Below are 24845 nucleotides of genomic sequence, written 5' to 3' on the forward strand. Positions count from 1 at the left end.
TTGGAATAACATTGCCCAATTAAGAAAGTAACTTTCTCAACCTTTTATACTGTTTTGTTTTCAAGGGACTGAAGACACATTTGCTTGTTTAACTTTTAATAATATTAATCCAATCTGATTGATCACTTAAGTGAAGTAAGAGACAGTGTGGACAGTCATCTCAACAGACCAGACAAATCTAAATTGCTTGCAGGTTGAATAAGGCTGAAGTGATAGACAAAGTGTCTCAGATTCTTATGACTCTTGTGTTTGCCTTTTTCCAGCTTCAACACCTCAACTTTAAGAACTGACTGTTCACTCGCTGCCTAATAAATCCACTCAGCATGTTACAGCCTGGAGCCACTGGAACCATATCATTAAAGTTTGTAAAATCAGTGGTTTTAATGTTATGGCTGATTAACTTTCCACCGTGGAGACTTCTGAAGCAGCACACCTGATATTATAGAAATCTGGTATTGGGATTTGAATTATTATTCATTTATCTATTTTAATATCAATACAAAGCCACTTAAATGTTGTAGAACTCCCTGTCCATCCATCATATTCCAATAATTCTACTCTAACTTTTAACATCATCCGCAACATCCCAACCTTCACATTTTTATTTTAAAGAGAGTTTTACTTAATATTGTTCATATTGTCTCCATACGAAGCTATCAAATGTCATTTTTTGCTAAAATTGTCCACCCTGCCGAACATAAAAAGGAAATACAAGTGAAAATAAAAGTGATAAAACGGGTAAATATGATTTCTGTTTAGTCTGAAGTCTTATAAATATTATAACTATAATCATTAAGCTGTGTTTTTTAGTTTTGAGGGCCAAAAGGCACAGCACTAATGATAAAGCATTATCAATCAATTAACCTTTTTTTTTAGCTTGAGGGCAACTCTCATTTTCAATGTAGCCGTGTATTTACAAATACAGGGATTGACATGACAAAAAAAAAAAATAACTACATTTAATCATTTTAAAATAACAGTAAATAAAATATAAAAAATTAGATAAAAATAGAATAGGAATAATTAAACTAATTAGGAAATTAAGATCAAAATATGATACGTTTAATACAAAAAAAGTTAAAATTAAGCTAAAACTTTTACACAGTACAATAAACTTCTATGAACTACGGACCACATTTCTCCCAAATTCCAAATAAAAATATTGCCATTTAGAGCATTTTTTTTGGCAGAAAATGAGAAATGGCTGAAATAACAAAAAGGATGCAGAGCTTTCAGACCTCAAATAATGCAAAAAAAACAATGCAAAGTTCATATTTGTAAAGTTTTAAAAGTTCAGAAATCAATATTTGGTGGAATTTCCCTGGTTTTATTCACAGTTTTCATGCGTCTTGGCATCATGTTCTCCTCCACGAGTCTTGCACACTGCTTTTGGATAACTTTTTGCCACTCCTGGTGCGAAAATTCAAGCAGTTCAGCTTAGTTTGATGGCTTGAGATCATCGATCTCCCTCTTGATTATATTCCAGAGGTTTTTAATTTGGTAAAATAAAAAAACTTATAATATATTTTTTTTTCAGAACTGTACACACAGCCTTCACTTCTTAACACATCCAGCAGAGTGTGCTCACGATTTACTTTACCTCTACAGTACTGAAAGGACGCCATCCCTAGTCCTGTGTGTGTATAAGTAAACTATGGAAGCCCATTCCCGCCACCTAAAAAAAATAAATAATCCAGCAAAATGTTTTTTTATTATTATTAAGTAAACTGCTATCTCAATATTTTGAGATACTAAGTCAATATTTTGAGATACTAAGTCAATATTTTGAGATACTATCTCAATATTTTGAGATACTATCTCAATATTTTGAGATACTATCTCAATATTTTGAGATACTAAGTCAATATTTTGAGATACTATCTCAATATTTTGAGATACTATCTCAATATTTTGAGATACTATCTCAATATTTTGAGATACTATCTCAATATTTTGAGATACTAAGTCAATATTTTGAGATACTAAGTCAATATTTTGAGATACTATCTCAATATTTTGAGATACTAGTAGGCTGTACAGAGACAGAAGCAGGTGAGACAAAGATGCAAAATGGATACCATCATTGAGGACTACTTCAGACGTGGATTCACAAATCATGAAATATTGGAACTTTTAGAGGAATCACACAATATCAAAATAAGCCTCCGGATCTTGGACGAGGCTGAAGTTAGCTTCTTATTCGCCAGTGTCTTATTCAGATTTCCGTTCCACCTTAAATGCTGGCTGAACATTCATGCGGCCGCCTGTAGATGTCGCATTTTAACAGTAAAAAACAGCATGTAAGCAAAGTGCTGTGAAAACGCTCTGAATAAAGGGGAGAACACAATGCGAGGGACAGAGTTTAACTCTGAGTGAAATATAATGTAAATAAAATTAAATATGAATTAAAACGTTATTGCTCTCACTTTTGGCCTAATTCCCAGGTCATTATCTACAGGTGGCCGCATGTATATTCAGCCAGCATTTAAGGTATCTCAAAATATTGACTTAGTATCTCAAAATATTGAGATAGTATCTCAAAATATTGAGATAGTATCTCAAAATATTGACTTAGTATCTCAAAATATTGACTTAGTATCTCAAAATATTGAGATAGTATCTCAAAATATTGACTTAGTATCTCAAAATATTGACTTAGTATCTCAAAATATTGACTTAGTATCTCAAAATATTGAGATAGTATCTCAAAATATTGACTTAGTATCTCAAAATATTGACTTAGTATCTCAAAATATTGAGATAGTATCTCAAAATATTGACTTAGTATCTCAAAATATTGACTTAGTATCTCAAAATATTGAGATAGTATCTCAAAATATTGACTTAGTATCTCAAAATATTGAGATAGCAATTTACTTAATAATAATAAAAAAAAATTGCTGGAGTATTTTTATTTTTAAGGTGGCGGGAATGGGCTTCCATAGTAAACAGCAGCAGCTAAACTGGAGTTTATTATTCTGTTAATGGGTCTATATATAGACTGGTTCTACTGGACAGTAGATGGTGAGGGAGTGTTCAGTGTGCGTGAGGATTAAACAGATTTCCTCAGGATTTAGACACGGATTTGAGGTGGAGAAGAAAGCAGATGGGATCCTAATGGAAGACTCTGATTGCAGTGCTGTTCTGATAATAAATGCAGTTGCATCTGACCATGGTGCAGCATCTGTGTATTCAGGGCAAGCTCTTGATTTGGCAGCAGTATGTGGACGAGCATTGTCCTGTTGGGAAAGGCAGAGCCACTGGTTGCAGAACCTCATTAATGTAAATTTGGGAATTACAGTAATCTAATATCATACAGAACTGAATGGCACCAGGCCTTCTGTATATGTGATATGTGGCACCAAAGTTCTCTTGGTGCACAAGACCAACCAAACTGTGTGTGGAGGCTCTGAGGTCTTTGCCAAGTTGTCATGTGAATTGTATCATGTTATGTATGGTTTTGTTGGAATCGTAATGCTGAAATGACATTTTGGACAAACCTAAATCATATATTGTCCCAGAAATTAAGTAAAGTAAAGTAACTGTTGTTTGATGCCACTGTATGAATAATGACAATATAACTATGCAGTTACACCCTTTTGAAGGGAAGTAAAGTGTTAAGAAATATGAATAATTGGATACTAAAAAGTCTGAATAAAAAAGGTTAAACATATTCTAACTTAATCAAACATAAATAAAACAAAACCATGTTTTTAAAACTAATTTATCTCATCAGCTCAGGAAAAAACAATGGGCAATATTGAGGTCAGCAAAAATGATGCAAACACATAACCCCATGCAAACGTCCTTAATCCTAGTGCCAGTTTTAGGGAGGCATAAGGAGCTAGATTATCCAGTTTTTTTTTTTTATTGTATTAACTTTAACTCCAGCAAAAGGGTTGTAAGACTGGAAACCATTGCCCTACAAACCAAACACACCTACATTTATTAATGCAAGTTAAGTGGATTTATTATATTTATTGTGTAACATGGGTACATATTGGTCTACACTGTACGTCAGTGGCGGACTTAGCAATTTGGGGGGTCAAGGCGAATTTAGCTTGGGGGCCCATCAATAAAAAAAATATTGATCAATAAAATACTAAAAATATTTAAAATGAATAAAAAATAATTAATATAAAATAAAAACTCATTTAAAACACAACCAAAAGCTATCTAATAGTGCGCAGAATAATATCAGTTTCAGTTAGTTTCAGTTTCAAATAATTGAAACAGCTCACCAAAACCTCAACCTATACTTTATATTTGACAATATTTGATTAACTTTACAGGTCCTCACTCATCTTAATTTATTTAACTAAACTGAGTTTTCAAATTATTTCTAGCCTCCCGAGAGAGAGAGAGCGCGCGCGCGGCGCAGTGCGGCGCATTTTGCCTGATTTCTCTTGTTTAAATATCAATAAATATGTGAATTTAATATTTTTTTCATAAATGACGATATGGCACCTCCTCGTCCTCCTCCTCCACCAAAACCTTCGGGTCCGGTGGTGCTGACACACTAAAAAAGCTTATCAGTTTTGAAAGAGCATCTGTTTTTAGTTTAGCCTCTTCCTTCTTTTTTCTTTTTTCGCTCACATCCCACTTGTACACTTAATTTCACCTTAATTCCGTCTTTCACAAGCAGCGCGTTCGTGGTTCACCGGCATGACCACATGGCATGGATGGAATATTCCATTTTAACGCGAAAGAGAGGGGGTGTGGACGGAATCTGTATTTCTTTGTAATTTATTGTGTTGTCTTTGTTTCCATTTTAAACACACAAAAATCACCAATTATGAACTCACTATCTGTGAATTACTGTCCAAAGGGCCCCAATTACCAGCTGTAGGCCTATGGGAATTTGCAGCTAAGTATGGGGCCCCTACAGTGGGCTGCAGTGGGAGGGGCCCAAGGCAGTTGCCTAGCAATGCCTCTATGCAAAGACCGCCTCTGCTGTACATAGAGGTCATTTATCACAATAGCAACACTTACAATACAGGTCTACACTGTACATCAATGACAGGTGAAGACAGGGGAATATTATTGATGATTTGATTTCAGTGGCTCCTATGATCATCCATCTTCCTCTTCATTATATTCCAGAGGTTTTCAATTTGGTAAAATCAAAGAAAAAAAAATAAGTGTCTTTTTTTCCAGAGCTGTATAACAGTAAACAGTATTTTATCCAGTCATGCTAAATGACCAATCAGTGAGAAGAAAAAGAAAAAAAAAAAAGAACAGAAAATACTACAGCAAAACTTTATCGTGACAGGCCTACATCTATAAGCTTTACATTGTTAAATTACATTTTTATTACTTTTTTAGATTATCAGTGCTCAGTCAGTGGTTTCAATGTTATGAATATTATGAATAATAATGATAAAGCACACTGTAAGACTGATAGAATGACGGAGAGTAGGTAAATAAGGTGGTGTGTTGTCTGTCTGTAAATCCATCGTCACCTCCTGCATCAGGGGGCAGGACTCTCCTCCTTGTCAGACACACCCTTGCTGTGCGCATGCGCCGGCTGGAAAATTCACCTGAGCAACACTGCAGAGGGCGCATGCGCACAGCGAGCATAACGACACGCTCAAACACACACACACACGAACACGCTCGTTCACTCACTCCCAAACACTCACACACACTCTCACACACACACCTACTGGTGGATGCCTACTGACAACCTTGCTGTAAAGGATTACCCTCAGTGTGGAGACGCACGGTAAGGCTCTCTATATCCAATAATTCGCATTATTTGTGTGCATTTACATTATATATATCTATACCTGTATATCAGCTGATTCTGCTGCTGTTTGCTCTCGTGATACAGCAGTATCTGTTAATGCTAAATCTAGCTCTTACTGGCTGAGTTATAAATGGGAATAGTTCAGTTTGTTTGCGTAATTTGTGCGTTTTTACGCACGCCAGCGTTTCCATGTTTAACGTTAACGTAGTAATAGTAGTTATGGAAGGTGGATAGGGGGTTGTTTTATTTATTTATTTGTTTTTTTTTTATGGGGGGAGTGATATAAGGAGCTCATTAGCCAGCTGTATGGTTAAGTATACATAGCATATGTGCTGTATGTGATGTTTATACGTCTGTATATACACTGTACAGGATAGGCTAGGGTAGATACAGATGTGCTCCAGATGTTGGGAAGGGTGAGGGGGGGGGGGGGGGGTGTCTATGCAGGTGTTTCATCATTGATCGTTGTCTATTAGGTCAGAGCAAACTCATCTTCTATTAGATAGACCAAAGAGAGGGATGCTATGCTGTCAGGAGCGTCCATGCTTTATAGAAAGGAAGGTGCCTTTGGAGATGAATGAATAAATGAATGAATGAATGAATGATCTATCAGTATAGATATAGTATAGATAGTGTGTGTGGTATATACTGTGTGTGTGTTAATCTAATGCGTCAAAGCATGCTGGGACACATTGTACTACAGTGTAAGGGCTGGAGGGCTGGACTCTGCCACAGTTTTAAGCTCTCCAGTGTTCTAGAGGTTCTAGATTGTTCTAGAGCAGTGGTTCTCAAACATTTTAGACCATGTAACACCCACAATCAAACTAAAAAGTCACAGTATCACCTAAAAGTCATCCGTAGAAATATAGACTATGCAAGCAAATTAGGAATGAACAATATGGGAAAAAATGCAGTATGTAATAATGCAACAATAAATTAATGCTATTGACATGTAGCTTTAATCCAAATTCCAATAGAAATGTTGCAAAATGTCTTTCAATTTCAAGTTCGTCACATTTGGGGAAAATTATGTTCCAGTGAAACCAGGCACAGATCTTAAGATCCAGGGATCATATCCCCTGGTACTCACTTGCATTGGCTTGTACAATCTTTTACAATTTTTTGATACATTAAAAACACTTATTTGGTGGCGTTACACCTTGGTGTGCTTGACGTAACACAGATTGAGAAACGCTGTTCTAGAGCATCACTCAGCTCTAGTCCTGTAACAGTAACATATTGTGTATTAGACGATATAATATACTAGAGATGACTGCAGCAATAAACTATATTATTGTCATTTTAAGACCATTTAGTGCCACTGATATAATAATTATTAAGTTGGATCAATATCATTAGAACGTAAAAGAATTACATTAACCATCGCTTAAAAGTTGTAAACTTTTTCTACATTTTGTACAGTTTTTATATTTCGTAGAAATATTAAGCTATGGTTGATTTATTTAAACATGTCCAAAAATTCCCTATCCTCCCTGTCATCTTGGGATAACCCCGCCCCTTTAAAAAAAGTAACCTTTGACATCATCAGTAACATCACAACCTTCTCACTGTTTTATTTTCAAAGGACTGAGGACTCTTGCTGCTGTATGTTTAGTTAATTTATTAGTTATAAATTATGAATTAAATTATGAGTCATAAGTAGGTTCACCTTCTGTTTCTGGCAAGTTAATTTCAGTGGATCTCTAGGTTTACCCTACAGCTCTGTTCACACCTCTGTTTTCATCTCCAGTCCAAAGTTCTAAGTCCAGAACAGCAGAACTGTCATTACTGTCCCCATACTTCTTTCCTGCACCCCGTTATTGTACACAGCCTGTGAATTTCTCCAGCCCATGGGTGTTCCTCCTGACCTCCAGAGGCTATTGTAAGGCTTTACTGCTGGCCCTATTGTCCTGCTGGGTCACAGCTTGTGTTGGTTTTGATGGTAATCCCCCACTAAAGCCCACATCCACCACAGCTCAGGCCATTTCTCATGCTGGGATGAATCGGAGACAGCCTTATTCAACAGTTCCGGAACAAAGCTCGGGAAAAGTTTCTCCCAGGGTCGGGTCAAAGAGGGGGAGGTAGGTGGTCCTGTTTCCACATCGCCCTGGAAACTGCCACGTCCAATCAGCTGAGGCTATTGATGGGCCCAAATCCCTGAACTTAGGGTCCATTACCTGATTAGTGGTTGGGCTTTAAAGGTCTTGCATTGGTCAATGGTCAATTGAAGGCAACTGGTGATCTCTGGAGGGTCTTCACCGTTTCTTTAAGAAAGGCACTGGTTCTAGATGACAAATGTCAAAAAAAACTTTTAAATATTAGATCTTCATCCTGTCAAAAGGTTACTTTTAGTAGATGATCCAACAATAGAATCATAAGCTGCAAGGCCAAAAGTTATGGGACATGTGTTACCTCAGGGGATGACTTGGGAACACTTACACTTGTATAAGTTTTGAGGTGATATCTTGTGAGCAAGGCTGATTAAACACTTGATAGCGTGCTCATGGCAAGGGGATATGAACTATGAGAATTGAAGCAAGGACATCTTTTGCAATTCATAATCATACATTCATATTTAATTTTAATTAAGTAATCATGCAGATGAATTGGCTGTGGCTTTGCAAACATGTCATGCTAGGCGACTATCATTTATCTGAAAATAAATTAATTTAAGTAGTTGTTTAACATCTATATAAGTACAATGTGTTTTTGCATTATTTAGAGTTTTTGCAAATTATCTCTATGATTTTTATATTAGCCAGATAAATTAGGTATATTTGTTTTTTTTAAGAAATGTTTTTTTTTTTAAATTGTTTACAGTGACTGTTATTGTGGGTCACTATATATTATGGGTCACCAACATATATATGATGTTTAACATTCCTCAGTCCATCGTGTCACGTGTACTGCTTAATGCATCATAGAAGGCATTACAACCCACAGTGGACAGTAAGTGGCACAGCGGGTGGTAATGATGTTAATCTCACAGGTTAGTGCATCATTCTTTAGTGTTCATGATATATTTAAAAAATATGGCACATGAGGCACTATACTACTATTATAGACCTTTATAGGTCTATAATATTCGTTTATATAGCAAAAAAGGGTTCCACTGCTGTAACTCTGCACTGAGTGAGGTTATACTTCTATAGGGATGGTTGTAGTTCTGCTGTGGTTATTCTAGACTGGGCCATTAAACAGTGATGTTCTCCTCTTCTACACCTCCTCCTTCTCACCTTCTAGTGTATCCTCCAGCAGAGAGCTGAGGAGGGGTAATAAAAAGGGAAAACAGGCTGTCAGATGTCCACTAGTCTTAGTCTTCAGTTATGTAATTCAGTGCAAATCACTGTGGGAATGTGGAAAGCAGGAGTTCAGAGGATTGTCCTATTGGTCACACTGGTCTCCACTGACCTTTAAAAAAATAGACATTTTTTAACTCCACTCTTACCTGTAAAACTTTTCATACATTTCAGATTGAACATAGTATGCACTGCACTTATTACTCACATCTGTATAAGCTATAAACACCCTTTCACACCAAGAATGATATTTCTGGACAGCAAAACTAAATTTGAAAACCTTTTTTGCCTACTGTGTCCTGGAAGTGTGATCTCGAAAATGTCCATGCTTTCTGTTTCTCCTCTCACTGTCCGGTTCTGCTCTCTTTAATCTCCTCCACAACGCTCCACAAGTGCTCATTACCAAGCTCCTAAATAAAATGCATACATAAAATCTCCAAAAAGAGCAGCTGTTCTTTATATTGTGTCAGGAATTCATGAGAAATGGACCAATAGAAATGCTCTAAAATCACAGAGTATGGAAACTTTTATATTCTTTGGATGGTGACAATATGGGTATTGTGACTTTGACAGCATTTATTTATGGTTGGTCAAAAGCCCTATCCTGACAGGATTAGTTTTTCAGAGGGTCCTGGATTAATTGTCTCTTTTAAGGGGGTCCTCTGTGATGTTATTCCCATCGGGAGCGACCATGTATGTGTTTTTATTAGACGTCCTTTGAGAAAATTACAGGCTGAATTATCTACTGTTTTTCAGTGAACTCCGTGATCCTCCGGTCATTTTAATCCCGTCCGGACGCACATCTCTGAGTTTCATCACTTCACGTTTAATAAAGTAGCTGTTTGTCCACTGCCACGCACCGTAATTACACTTTGGGAACGCGTTTCCACAGAGATTCACGGCAAGTGGAAATGAACCACTGAACGTGATGTCATGTGACTGAGAAAAGCTCACTGGTCATCCTGTTTTTTTTATTGCATTATTAATGCAACAGCAGTGGCATTTACAGCAGTGAAGTGCATTTACATGCTCTTCAGAATAAGTCAGTAAATCAGGTTAAACTGCACCTGAACAGCTGTTTAGCTGAAACATAATGAGTATATTTGTTGTTTTGATGAACAGCTCCAGTGTATCAGTGTGGTTGTTTTGGTCCACATTAGAGTGCGACTACTGCTTTCACACATGCTATGCAAATGAACAATAATCCATTTTAATTGGTCCAAATTGTGTATAGGTGTTCCTCTAGAGGAGACTGTGGTGACTTGGGTCTCCCTATCTAGCACCAGCAATAATCAGGCATTTGCTCAGGGCCTGGATTTCCCATCTCCCACAGCACAGGTTAATAAACCTCAGCGGGGCTGGAATTCACCAATCAGCCAGCAGGTAAACATCAGGTGTCTCCTGCTCTCCACCTGCTGTCGTTCGGCAACCAGGACGTATTCTCTTGCTCCTGTGGACGACACCCTCTGCGCTGCGCTGGGTTTACTGTAGGACTGTGGGACTCGTCTGACCGTGCAGAAATAATAACCACCCCAGAACCAGCTTGTAATTTAATCCGTGAGGCTGTGCTAAGCGCTGTAATGTGCTCTATTCATTAGAGTTAGTGCTGTTAGCCATGAGGTGAGGGTTTCTGTACGCCAGCCTGTACGCTGGGATGAGGCTGGAGTAGCATTCATATTATAAATCTCTTTATATTCAGCAGCGTTGAGTCATTCATAATTTATCACTGTTAGTTGGTGTATGATAACTTGAAAACGTTATACAAGCTGACTATTTGACTATTGTCAGAATCAGAATCAGAATCAGAATCACTTTATTTCGCCAAGTATGTTACATATACAAGGAATTTGTCTTGGTGAGAGCAACACGTGTATGACATATAACAAATACAGAGACTATAGACAAACATCACACTACAAAAGAATGAACAATAAACAATAAATAGAATAAAAATAGAGTTAAAAGTTCTACAGAAATAAAGAGCACTGAAGAGTGATAGGAGCTAAGAGCTAAATAAAATAAAATAAAATCTGTACTGTACACATATGAATATATTATTAGAACCGAATGTTTCTGAGGTAGGTTTATCTTAAATATTGCTTAGGAAGTTACAGAGGAACATCTGTATAGCTGTGCAAATAAGCAAAGTGCAAGTGAGCAGATTGTAAATCCAGTCAGTTGTGAATACAGTTCAGTGAGTGAGATGTGAGATGTTTGGAGACTCAGATGTATACTGGGATATGTGATGTTGTGTTGTTAGGGTGGGGGTTTGTGGTTGTTTATAGCTGTTATTTGACTTGATGTGTTCCCTGTAAATAAAGGCCTGTAAGAATATAATATAACATTATGACCACATCCTTGTTTCTACACCAACTATCCCACTTATCATCTCCACTGATCATATAGGACTTTTGTAATTCAGACTGTAGTTCAGTATCTGTAGGGAGACCACCACATAGCAGATAGTATTATTATTATTTGGCTGGTGGGTCGTTTCTTCTCAGCACTGCAGTGTTCAGCACTGATTAGCATGTTGGTGGTGTATGAGGTGTTAGTTAGAGCTGGTACAGTGAGTTGATCAGACACTACAGCAGTGCAGCTGGAGTTCTTAAACACCTCAGTGTCACTGCTGCACTGAGAATACTCCACCAATATTGTCCTTTAAGATAGTTTTGAATATATTAATAATAATGTAATATATTGCTCAGCCCTACTGAGAATATAATATACAATATATGGCCCATTCTGGAATGGTCATCGGTAACTGTTATTGAGCTGAGACTTTTTATTTTCCATTTTCACTACATTAAATATTCTGTTTAATTAGTGATTATTTATTTATTCACTTATGTTTTTATGTTTAATGAATTGCATAAGTATTTTATTTTTGCATGAAGAGGAGCATTAATATTGATATCAGGGTAAAGAATATGCACCGAGGTTACTCTGGGTAAACACCAAATTTGTAGTCCTTACTTCACATATATTTATAAAATTCATATAATTATTCGGTAAAAAAAATAAAACAGAATATGTTTTATATATTTAAATTCTTCTAAGTATTACATTTATGTTTGAGGACAGATCTGCAGACTCTTGTGTCTTCATGAGGGAGAGTCACCTGGAATAGTTTTCTCAACGTTTTGAAGGAAGGAGTTTCTGGAGGTGCTGAACAATAGTTTCTGCTTTTCCTTCACACTGTGAAGCTCCAGCTCATCCCGATTAAATCACCTCAAATCATCATCTCAGTTTATTAGGTTTAGATCTGGAGATTAGATCTGGAGATTAATGTGGAGAACAAACACTTTATTTACATAGAATAAAACAACAATGTTCATTTTACTTAAACATATACCTATAGCAAAATTAGAGAAACCGATTAAGAAACTGATGTGGTCTACTTTTTTCAAGAGCTGTAGTTTTTATCACAATATGGATTTTCTATATTGTTATAAAAATTTTAATTATATTATTGTGTACGATATTATATGGCACACCCCTATTCTTACTTTACTTTTTGTGTGCCTTTTTTTTAACTGTCGCCTGAAAAGTATTTAACATTTTTTTCAGAAAATGTAGAGGTTTACCCTTTAAACATGACAAAATTACAAAACACCAGTTATTCAGTATAAATGTACGCTAATTATTTTATGAATCCAAAAGAACAGAATGCTGCCATTATAATCAGTGTTTTAGATGTTTGAATGATTGTGTTTGATGCTCTTGTTTGTTGTTTTTTATGCATTTAGCCCAAAGCCCACCTCCACCCACTTCTAGTGATACATGTTAGAACAGAACAGGGGTTTAGTTTAAATTGTAGTATATGTAAGCGATTACCATCCCGTCACACGCTGTAATTACTGCACTGCTGTTAAATCACTGAACGTTTAGTGCTCTTTGCTGGTTGTCAAAACAGAATTAGTGCAGACAGAACAGATCCTCTCATCCAGGCTCAGTCTGTTCCTCTGGAACCATCCATGGCTATACAGAGGGAGGAGCCTATCAGTCTTATAGCGTGACATTTCTGGTGACTTTGTGTCTTTGATCCTCCCAGTCTGATTGTTCATGTTAATCTGAGATATTTAGGTACAGTTTGTGAGAGTGTGGGATTAGTTCAGTCTTATTTTGCTTTATTTCCTTAAAGCTTTATTTTTCCACTCACTTTTATGATTCCAAAGTTCGGAAATCACCTGTTAAACTGGCCTGGATTAAACATGCTGTAATGCTCTAACGTCAGATTTACTGTCATTTTTTTTTTTTTACTGCATCACATTTGTGTTTAGACAAGCTGTCAGCACGTGATGACCACCCAGCCTGTATAAATGAGGGCCAAAAGTTTAAATTGCTTCCATATCAATGAGTACACAACTGTTCCACAGGGTTAAAGCCGTTCAAGACTAACTCATAATTTAAAAAATAGCCTTATAAATTAATGTGTTTACTACTTATTATTATAAAAAAGGCTACTCAACACTGCTGACCAGGAGCCCAGAGTGTCTCCTTATTTTACACTGTTCTTATTGCTCATTATATATATATCTACTAGAGACAGATTATATCTGTCCTGTATCATTAATTTTACTTTAATCCTGGATATATGAAGATATTTGAAGTGCATTATTAGTATCTTAACATTCTAGATCATTGACTTCTGTTACAAATCTTGTCATTTGTAAAAAAAAATACTGCATTTTTTTATTAATATCTCAGTTAAGGGTGTGCCATATCATATTGTATGCAATGATAAAATTATTTTTTTATTTTGTTGCAGTAGAATATTTTTAAAATAATTCTTCTAATTCAGTTTATTGTCATTTTGAGAAAAATAATGGAAAATATCATGAGATATTGCGATATTATTTTGGGGTTATATCACCCAACCCTACTCTGTGCATTCACACACCCACAGTTTTTTTATATTTACACGTGTTTTTGTGATAATTGTGTTTTTTTTTTGGTGCAGTATACAATCTAATCTTACTGATAAGACAACACATATCCATAGAACAACCTATAGCTACCTATCAAGCTAACATTAGTGCCCATTCCACCAGTAGAGAAATTATACATAAATCTTACAAACAGCAGATTAGCTTTTTATTCAAACGGCTCGTTGTACAGGTAATTTATAGCTTAGCTACCTGCTAGCAGCTGATTATGCTAATCACTGTTAGCTGTGACTGCCCTACTTCTCTTTCTTTCTCTCTCACTCTCTCTCTCTCTCTGTCTGTTGCTCTCTTGCTCATTTAGACAGGTTTATTTGGGTCAAATATTATTCTGTCCCACCGCTGCACAAATCGACCCATTTCAGTCCATTTCCAGCAGAGGATATTATTAAATATTTGCTCTATTAAACTCGTGGGTGCTGTTTACTCTCTGTCTGACTCAGCACTGGGGAAAATACGCTGTGTACCAGTACAGTCAGCTGGTCAGTATAGAAAGAGATTGAAGTAAGAAATGGGACTGTGCTATATATTCTTGGGCTTCAGTCATGTGATGATGTGTAGTGATGAGCGCATCATTTCAGAGAAAATCTGAAAGATGCTGCAGCCCAGCTGCGTCCACTTTGCTGAGCAAACATTGCGATGAATGTGTGTCTATTATTGTCGTCCGTCTCCAGCCTTCCTCCTCGCCTACATATTTAAATGACTAACATTTACTGAGCTGACACTGGAAAATAAAGTAATCAGCAGTTAATGAGATAAGAAATGAATTTGTGAAGTGAAGAGTAACTCAAATAAAAAAGAGAATACAACCAAACTAGAATCTGATGATGCTGACTAGGGGTGTGAATTATAAGGCTTCTCACGATACAATATAATCATGTTACATTGCCCACAGTAACAATGATCTCACAATATTGTCATCACTACACACCTCCAAACTTCATGTAGCTTTAGAGTTCATCACTACACACCTCCAAACTACATGTAGCTTTAGAGTTCATCACTACACACCTCCAAACTTCATGTAGCTTCAGATTAGTTCATCACTACACACCTCCAAACTTCATGTAGCTTCAGAGTTCATCACTACACACCTCCAAACTACATGTAGCTTCAGAGTTCATCACTACACGCCTCCAAACTACATGTAGCTTCAGAGTTCATCACTACACACCTCCAAACTACATGTAGCTTCAGAGTTCATCACTACACACCTCCAAACTTCATGTAGCTTTAGAGTTCATCACTACACACCTCCAAACTTCATGTAGCTTCAGATTAGTTCATCACTACACACCTCCAAACTTCATGTAGCTTTAGAGTTCATCACTACACACCTCCAAACTTCATGTAGCTTTAGAGTTCATCACTACACACCTCCAAACTTCATGTAGCTTCAGATTAGTTCATCACTACACACCTCCAAACTACATGTAGCTTCAGAGTTCATCACTACACACCTCCAAACTTCATGTAGCTTTAGAGTTCATCACTACACACCTCCAAACTTCATGTAGCTTCAGAGTTCATCACTACACACCTCCAAACTTCATGTAGCTTCAGAGTTCATCACTACACACCTCCAAACTTCATGTAGCTTTAGAGTTCATCACTACACACCTCCAAACTTCATGTAGCTTCAGAGTTCATCACTACACACCTCCAAACTTCATGTAGCTTCAGATTAGTTCATCACTACACACCTCCAAACTTCATGTAGCTTCAGATTAGTTCATCACTACACACCTCCAAACTACATGTAGCTTCAGAGTTCATCACTACACACCTCCAAACTTCATGTAGCTTTAGAGTTCATCACTACACGCCTCCAAACTTCATGTAGCTTTAGAGTTCATCACTACACGCCTCCAAACTTCATGTAGCTTCAGATTAGATCAAGAACAGTAGAGTGTAGAGAGACTCACCGAACACAGCAATGCAGGCCAGCACAGCATACATTTGGCAATATAGTGTATGTCTTTTTTCCCATTTTCTCCCCAATTTACACGACCAATTACCCAACCCACTCATTACGACTCCCCCTATCACTAATAATGCCCCAACACATCTACTCACCCAGGGAGAGCAAGGCCAATTTTTATCTTTCAGGGCTCTGGTCGCCAGTGGCAAGCTACATGAACAGGATTCAAACCTGATCATAGTGGCAGTGCTTAGCCCGCTGGACCATTTAGGGCCCCCATATAGTGTATGTTTAGGGTAGATTATAGACCCATCAAGGCCGCTACCATCCCACCACTGCTTTGTTCAACACCTAACAATCAGTTGCACCACTCTGTGGCCAGGTGCTGATGACATGCTGGTGGGGGGAGGGGTTCTGTGTAATGGGAGTTGGCCTGTTGCTGCACAAGCAACAGTTTGGCCACATCAAAGTGTTCCTGATGAACAAAAGCTATGGAGATGGGACGGTGAATACGGAATACGGAGTGATGCGTTCGTGCAGAACTGGGGCAGTCATTATCATCTCGTTTAAACCGAGCTGGCAGCTTCTCAGCTCCGCAACACCTCATCCCCCACCACCAACCAACCATACACACACTCACACACCCTGCCGACAGCCAGGTGACGACAACGTAAATGAAACACCCATTTTCAAAGCTGACACGATTCAACATCATCTGCAGCTTCTGTTCATAAAGGGACTGCACTGAATTTACACGATTCAAATCAGAGCATCATTTCCACATCAGTACACAAATACAGCAGATCAGTCAAGACAGTGCTTTCTTTATGTTTACCTTACTCTACATTCATCATCAAAAAAAAAGTTCTTGCGCCCATAGGAAATGTCAGATTGCAGTCCTACTCAGAACGAGGATAAATAAATGATTATATATTCAGACTATTATTAAGACTCAATATATTTATTAAGCTACACATACAGCTCTGTATGTGAAGAGAGCACTTCAGTTTCTCTTCAGTTAAAATAAACATTGTTGTTTTATTCTGTAAACTACAGACAACATTTCTCCCAAATTCCGAATGAAAATATTGTCATCTAGAGCATTTATTTGCAGAAAATGAGACAAAAAAAGATGCAGACCTCAAATATTGCAAAGAAAACAAGGCTATATTCATAAAGTTTTAAGAATTCAGAAATCAATATTTGGTGGAATAACCCTGTTTTTTAATCACAGTTTTCTTGCGTCTTGGCATCATGTTCTCCTCCACCAGTCTTACACACTGCTTTTGGATAACTTTATGCCTTTACTCCTGGTGCAAAAATTCAAGCAGTTCAGCTTGGTTTGATGGCTTGTGATCATCCATCTTCCTCTTGATTATATTCCAGAGGTTTTCAAATTTGGTAAAATCAAAGAAACTCATCATTTTAAGTGTTCTCTTATTTTTTTTCCAGAGCTGTATATTTAGTGTAGATATGAGGGAACACAACATGCTAGACGTCTCTGCATTAAGTGTGACAACAAACTCTTAATATTGATACTGATCACAGTGTCTCCACATACATCTGAGCTTACTTACACTGCTTTTGTGGCTGAATGCAATCAAATCCTCACAGCATTTCTTTCTACCAAAAATCTAATATAAAGTCCTCTCTGAACAGTAGAAACAGTTACTCCAACAAAAGCAGGATAAGCAGGCTATATCCTTGATTTCAGAAGAAGAAATGAATAAGTTGGTGTCTCAATATTTTTGTGTATATCATTGTATCTCTAATTTCTGATTAAATTATGTAAAAAACAGATGATGGTTGTGTAGTAGAGTAAAGTTTAGTACTTCTAACAAAGACACAGATCTGATCTGATGATTGTTAGGCTGGTTGTGAGAACAGTTGGTCTCTGTCTGCAAAAAGAAGTGTTAAAGAATTTTCCACACCGCAAAGAAAAGCTGTGAACACTGTGCAGATCTCACTTTATGTATTCATAAAGTCTGGAGCTGCCTGAATCACCCATTGTCCTATAACTGTATCTCTAACTTAGGGAGGCACTTAAATACATTTTTCATTTAGTTTGAAACCAAAATGCCACAAAATTATATGAAAACCAAATTATATTTCATTAATTGTTCCTCATTCCACGATTTAAGTTAATTACTACCTTATTACTGTACTGTAAGCTTGTATCTGTTTTTTCTGCATACTTTATTACTATCCTCATTTTACCCTGTTCTTTAATACTCAGACCCCCACAAAGAGAAAACCACGTGGTGGGTCATTATTCTCAGCACTGCAACACTTTATTGTCACTACTGGACTGAGAATAGTTCAACAACAGACATAGTCATTCTTTGGTATGCATTATTTAGCCTTTTCACGTATTTGACCAAATTTCGCCAACATTTTCAGACAAATAATGTTGTGCATCCTTATCTTTTATTCACAATGGCATTTGAGAAGTGATGTTGCACCATACTTGTCTTATGTAAGTGTGTTCGAGGCTGTTTGCACGTGGCCAGTTCGCATTCTACCTATCAAGCTTTCCACTAGTTTCTTTCATGCGTTATTTTCCTCCAAATTGCCCTGTATTTGTGCTAAAATACATAAAAAAGCAGAAACAGTGGTTATAAGTCTCTCGGCTGTGTTAAGATCCTCCCTGCTGAAGATATGACCACAGTATGGTAGAAATCAAAAGTTCACAAAGCAGAAGGTGGGGACCTCAGACTCCAGAGTCTGTGATTGGTCTGAAGAATTTGTTTGGCCAATCGGTTTCGAATGACGCTCCACCACATCATAATTTATTTGGATAAAGTAGAGTCTTAATCTAGATCATTGGACTTAATTCAATGAGTGCGTTTACATGCACAGTTTGTCAATAATCTCATCTGAATGTAGCTAATCAGACAATGAGAAAACAGAATAAGGCATGACTTAAACATCATTTAAAATTAAACTTCACGCCGCATTTTTTTTAAAGCTGCAATATGAACATACGTCAGCTAGAAGATAAAGAATTTTTAAATCCTTCACTTTCAGCATCACCCCCTAAGTGTCTGGACAGAATTTTGTCAGGTGCTATGTTAAACACCGCTCACTTATTTCTGCTACCATGGTCTGTTTTAATGCATGCACAGACTGAGACATCCCATTATTCTTCGATTTAGAGTTTACAAATTCTGAAAAATCTGATTACTGAGCTCAAATCCAACTTTGATATTTGATCTTTGATATTTCTTAATCAGATTTTTTTACTGTACTTGGATTTAAAAATGGAGTATGCTGTTTAAGGAACTACTAGAATAATGAGATAACTGTAGTAATCTGAATGCGAACAGATGTTCTTTGCCATTTTCTTCTTTGCCAGTGTTGGTTGCCTAATATTCAGTGCGTCCCTACTCTAAATCTGGATCAGCTCCTTGCACTTTTGACCAAACATAGCTCTCCTCCCCAGAATGTCCCCGGTCGACACTTGCTTTAACTGGAATGTTTCGCTGTGTTTGCGTGTATTTTTGTTTTAGCGTAGCCGCAGGTGGTGAAGGTTAGGCCAGAATGGTTATTTAAGCTGCTCTGAGATAACCTGCTGTCCAGGAATGTACGCATCCATAATGTACACGTTCCCATCGCTCGGAACGTGGTGCACGTTGGGTAATGAATATTGCATTGGGTCGGAAGAAGCTTACATAAGCCCGGTCCCAAATCTGATGAATATACCCCAAACCACAGCCGAGGGTCACGTCCTACAGTGGTAGACTGAAGGTTGTGCTTCAAGATAAACTGCTGGTCTAGTAGAGCATTTCCTCACCTGAAGGCCCTCAGATCATTTATTATGCATCATGTTATAATGAGGTTGCTCAGAACGTTAAGCACTTCGGGTACAGCATACTTATACTAATACTCTTTTTATCATTTTTAGTTGATTGTTAGATATGTTGAAATTGTATTGAGTATTTATTACAGTGATTACAATATTATTAGAATGAAATGGTAAGTTCATAGTGGAAAACTGTTGTGTAGAAATAAAGGAAATACGGAATAGAACTCATGTCAGTAAAATGTCTGTAAATCCCCCTTTAGGTCACTCGACTGTCCAGTCTTTCATTCGGGTCACAAAAACAGATTAATTGAGCAAAGATCTGGCGTTTCTGCTGGTGTTAAATCTGTAAGTTTCCTACTTAGACATTAAAGCCCCAATCTGCTCAAGCATGTCCTAATCACTCTGTGTTTCCTCAGCTCTTACAGGATCTCTAATAAAGCCCTTTTGTTTTAGGCGTGTTGGACATCGGTCGCGCTGAGCATTCAGCAGCACAGGATTACCAGTCTACTGTGTCGTTTTAAGGCCTTTGGCTGTGCCTACCAGACATATTATATATCAGGCTATGCTCAAACCATGGTGGCTGAGGTGGCAAAAGGACACCGCGGGAGCAGATTTTGGTCTCGAGGGCGAGGATAGGGTTACATAAGTCTTGACCCGTGACAGACAACAGCAGATTTTGTGGGTGTGGGTGTGTGTTTGCACGTTTGGTTTGTTTTTTTGTTGCATTTCCCAGAAAAAAAAACAACTGTCTGTCTTGACTGTGTAAAAAAACAATGGTAATCCACTTTGTCTAGACATATAATGTTTTGAACTAAGGCTCAGGTTAAAGTTACTGAATTGGATATTTTAAACATTATTATTGCACAAACAGCTATTTTCTAAGTGAAGAGGCAGTGGAAAAAGGTATCCTTACGAGAGAATGAAGCCACGCCCCCTCTGTGATGTAGTATTCATGTTAGTACTGCCCTGCATCGCCCTGACAAGCCCACACTGCACTGTGTATATAAAATTGTAGAGTGCAGTACAAAATATTTTCAGTAATATAAATACATACAGAAAATATTTTGTACTGCACTCTACCCTTTTACATACACAGTGCAGTGTGGGCTTGTCAGGGCGGTATAGGGCGGTACCACTTCTTGCAATGATGTCCTTTTATTAAAAGAATATAACTTTATGTTTCATAGGAATGTTTGGCAGCAGTAAATATAAACGTGAGATAACTCAAACCCTCCCATTCTGTTAACAGAACAAGACATTACCTTAAAGCTGTTTTTATTGCAGTATATTGTTATTGTTGTGATTCATTCGCGTGTAAAATCCCTCCGGTTAATAGTGTCTTTTTGGACAAGTGGGTAGTCATTACGTTGGAGAAATGTAAAGAGGTGGAATTACTTCTGATTTGATTAATGGAGTACAGAATATGTTATTAGAATATCAGATTGTGCTTAAGGTCTCTGGCAGATCTTACTAAAGAGAGAGAGCCAGAAGGTAACATAGACACAGAACACTGTGAAACACTGGCATCTATCCACTTAACTCTACACAAACCTGAGTGATCGCAAGCAAGTGGTGGGATGGCAACTGCAGCATCTTACTTTACGACAGTTCTATAGTTTTGTCAACCTTTTATCTAGAGACTCTCAGTGGTCCAGTGTATTAGAGCAAGGTAATTGGCCTTCGAGCTCCAAAATGGGAATATGGTTGAGAATGTGTAAAAGGCAGTATTGCTGCTTTATAGATGAGATGCTCTTTCTATCAGGCGGTTTTCAGTGGCCCAGTGATATATTGGTCAGGTCCTATTGCTGTTGTGAACTTTACACTACACATATCAGCTAAACCACTTGAACACTAACAACACTGTAAGAGAAGTCCCAGATAGGACATACTTAAAAACGTTTTTAAAACAAAAAGGTGTGTATTTATGTGAGCGAGAGAGTCGCCATTGCGTCAGCTGAGATGTACTGAATGTACTGGACCATCTGTCGTCCAGTAACCGTCCTTTATATTCTCTGTTTATATCCTATCCTCTGTTTGTTCCAGTACAGAAAGGTCTTGGCTTTAGATTGCAGTCTATCAGAGATACTGCTTCCTTTTGTATCTCCAGCATTTGGTTGCCACAGGAGCCGAGAGGCAGCCGGGTCTCCATAACACCACAGGGCCTGATGAAGTATGAGGAAAGCTGAATCCACTCCAGCTCTATTTGTTCCAGTGTTTTCAACACACCGGCCGAGCACTCAGCCCAATGAGTGCATTTCAGGGTTTGAGGATTAATCGATGTTTTTAAGCCGAACCTGAAGACGCTGAGGGATTGGTGGAGGTAAACAGAGGTGACCTCAGTGCTGGGAGATTTGATGTGGGCTGTAATTTGGCTCTGTCGCTGCGGTTTGGCCAGATTCAGGAGAAATCTCTCATAAGAAGAGAACAAACAATTGTTTCTCTGAGAGGAGCGTGATTAATCAGTTGGAATGTAGGCCAGAAATCGTGGACAGGTGACCAGTGGCTCGAGTGCGTAGACCAGACGTGTGGTCAGTGGTGGGCAGGGGTGAATAAATAAGAAGGTCTAAAGGGGGTTGTGGCTAAAACTGTAAATAAATGAATGATATATGTGCGTTTTTAAACTTTATGCCAACAGTTTACTTTGATATAGTTTATCCCATTTTGCGGGCAGCACCTAATTGGGTGCTTTATCATGTTATATCACCTGTAGGATAACCCCATTCAGCTCTGCATCTCTCTGCATTTACTCTACTGGAACGTGAACTGTTACTGCTGGAAGGGTACAAGGGCATCCATAGGCAACCATGGGCACTCATTAAGACACATTATCCATTTTTTTTTTATTTGGAGGGCACATCATCATAATGTATTTCAGACCAGGATGAAGCGTATTTTATAATATGAAGATTCCACTCAAGGAAAGGAAATTATAGTCAAGAACTAGGCCAATTCGCTGTCTGGGAGACTGACCACGTCACCAAATCAAGACTTCAGTTTTCAAGTCCATGTCTAAACCAAGACCTTTAGGGTTGGTTTCTGAGACAGGGATAAAGCCTAATTGTAGACGATTTTTCCCTTTCAGTGGAAGATTTTCATTCAAAATTATTTGTAGTCCAAGAATAAGCTTAATTAAATCTGGAAAACTGCCCATTAAAGAGTCAAAACCAAAAGTTTAATATTCAAATCCAAGTCAAAACCAAGACATAAGTCCAAGAAACAATGAATTATATAGTCCAGTCTAGGTCAAAACTAAGACTTTATTAGTTTAGTTCAAGTTAAATCTTAATACCAAGACTTTAGCAGTTGAAAATGACTAAAAATAAAGACTTTAGTAGTCAAGTCTGATTCATCAACAAAACTTCAAAGTCAAGACCGAGTATTCAAGTCTTAGTCAATACCATGACTTTACTATTTGAGTATGAGGCTAAGTGAAGACATATTGTTGAGTCCAAATCAATACCAAGGCTTTTAATATTAGAGTCGGAGACTAAACCAATCCAAGTATTTAAGTTTAAGTCCAAACTGAGACTGAAATAATTTCAGCCACTAATTGAATACTAAAGTGCTGGTTTGACTCTGTAACCTCTGATCAGTAATATGTTGAACAGAATTTGACAGTACAGCAGTAAGTAGAAGGTTGTGGAACTTTTCCACAGGCTCCAAATGGTTTTCCATTCTCCATTGCATTAAAATGATAGTTGATGGTGATCAGCCGTGTGCTACAGATGCAGCAGATAGAGATGATGGTGAGAAATACAGGAGGATACCTTTAAAAGAGGGAGGAGAGTTTTTATTCTGCCTTCAGCTTTACTCACGTGATTTATTTAACCAGGTCACATGACTCCAGCTGCATATCTTTGTTTCTAAAGAGAAGCTCCCTCACCCCAATCCTATTGTCTTATTGACAAAGTGCCAAAGTCCTAAAACCCACAGTCTAATGTATTGTGTGGGAAGAGGGGCAGACACCACTAACTCTTCTCCTCAAGGCAACAAACCATACTCTACTGCACAGTCCTCCCCCAGACTGTGTTTGGGACCTGGGAGGGGATCAGTTTGACCCCAGCTTACTGCAGGATGAAATATAGCTTGGGTTTATTCTGAAATAAAATGTATAAAATGTACAAAGGGTTTACCCTGCTTTTGTTGGGGTAATAGGAGCATGTTGATAGAAAGCATTGCTGTGAGGATTTGATTGCATTCAGCTAAAGAGAATTATTTAGTAAGGCTATTGATAGATGGATAGATCATTGGATATATGATCACCACTCCACTGTCACTTATTGGTTTGTAAAAGGGTGTGCATCTCATCTGGGTTAATCTACAGTTACAGTAGATACGGAATCACTATCATACTTGGTTTCATACACACTGCTGCGGATTTCAGCACAACACTGCTTCCTTTTCTTCTTCTATTGTTTAATGGGTGACGATAGCCTTCCTCAACTGCCTGTATAGATTAATCCGCTTGGAAGAGAGTTTTCACACTACAGACAAACTAGAGAGATATTCGGTTGATCCATATTTTGGTCCCTTAGTCTGGGCCATGGTTCAGGGCACCTTACACACTTTAAACACCTACTAAAGTCTGGACCAAACAAGGTGGGTGTGAAAGCAGCATGAGACCTCCCCAAAGTAAACAATACTGAGAGAAAAAAAGGATATACTCTTAATATACATTTAGGTAATATTTTAAATATTTTTTAATGCACAGATTGATCAAAATCTGTGTGGGCCTACTATAAATGTAACGTTATAAAATCTATTTTAATGGTAGTGATTGATAATTTGTGTGTAAAAATATATATTTGCTTGTACAGGTTAAACAACACAAACTGACCTAAATTCAATATTTTTAAATGTTGTAAAACTGCCCCCAGTCTAGTACGGGAATATGTCTTCTGAATTATTGTTTGGGCCTCTTCTTGGGTAATGAGGCGTATTTTTGCTGTAAATGCATCTGTGTGTGTATAAAAGAATAGAGTGGCAGCAGGGAGATGGCAAGATGGTCAGACACACCTGTCATTAAAAATAACGGCCTGTGGAACAATGGCCTTTGAACTGAAGATGCTGTGAATGGAGGTCTGGGTGAATCCAACACTCAGCCAATAGTGCTTCATTCACGGAG

The 24845-nt window shown here is 37.6% G+C and overlaps 1 protein-coding gene across 1 annotated transcript in view; it reads left to right on the forward strand.

Moving 5' to 3' along the window:
• The first annotated feature begins 5577 nt into the window (after positions 1 to 5577).
• The window catches only part of fhdc1 (FH2 domain containing 1), a 41428-nt gene continuing 22160 nt past the window's right edge, over positions 5578 to 24845 (forward strand). Inside the window, exon 1 of the mRNA XM_022682033.2 lies at positions 5578 to 5725. The gene's annotated coding sequence lies outside the window, so the exon portion shown is untranslated. The remainder of the gene's footprint in view (positions 5726 to 24845) is intronic.

Source organism: Astyanax mexicanus, chromosome 25, assembly GCF_023375975.1.
Source record: "Astyanax mexicanus isolate ESR-SI-001 chromosome 25, AstMex3_surface, whole genome shotgun sequence".
Lineage (NCBI taxonomy): Eukaryota > Metazoa > Chordata > Actinopteri > Characiformes > Acestrorhamphidae > Astyanax > Astyanax mexicanus.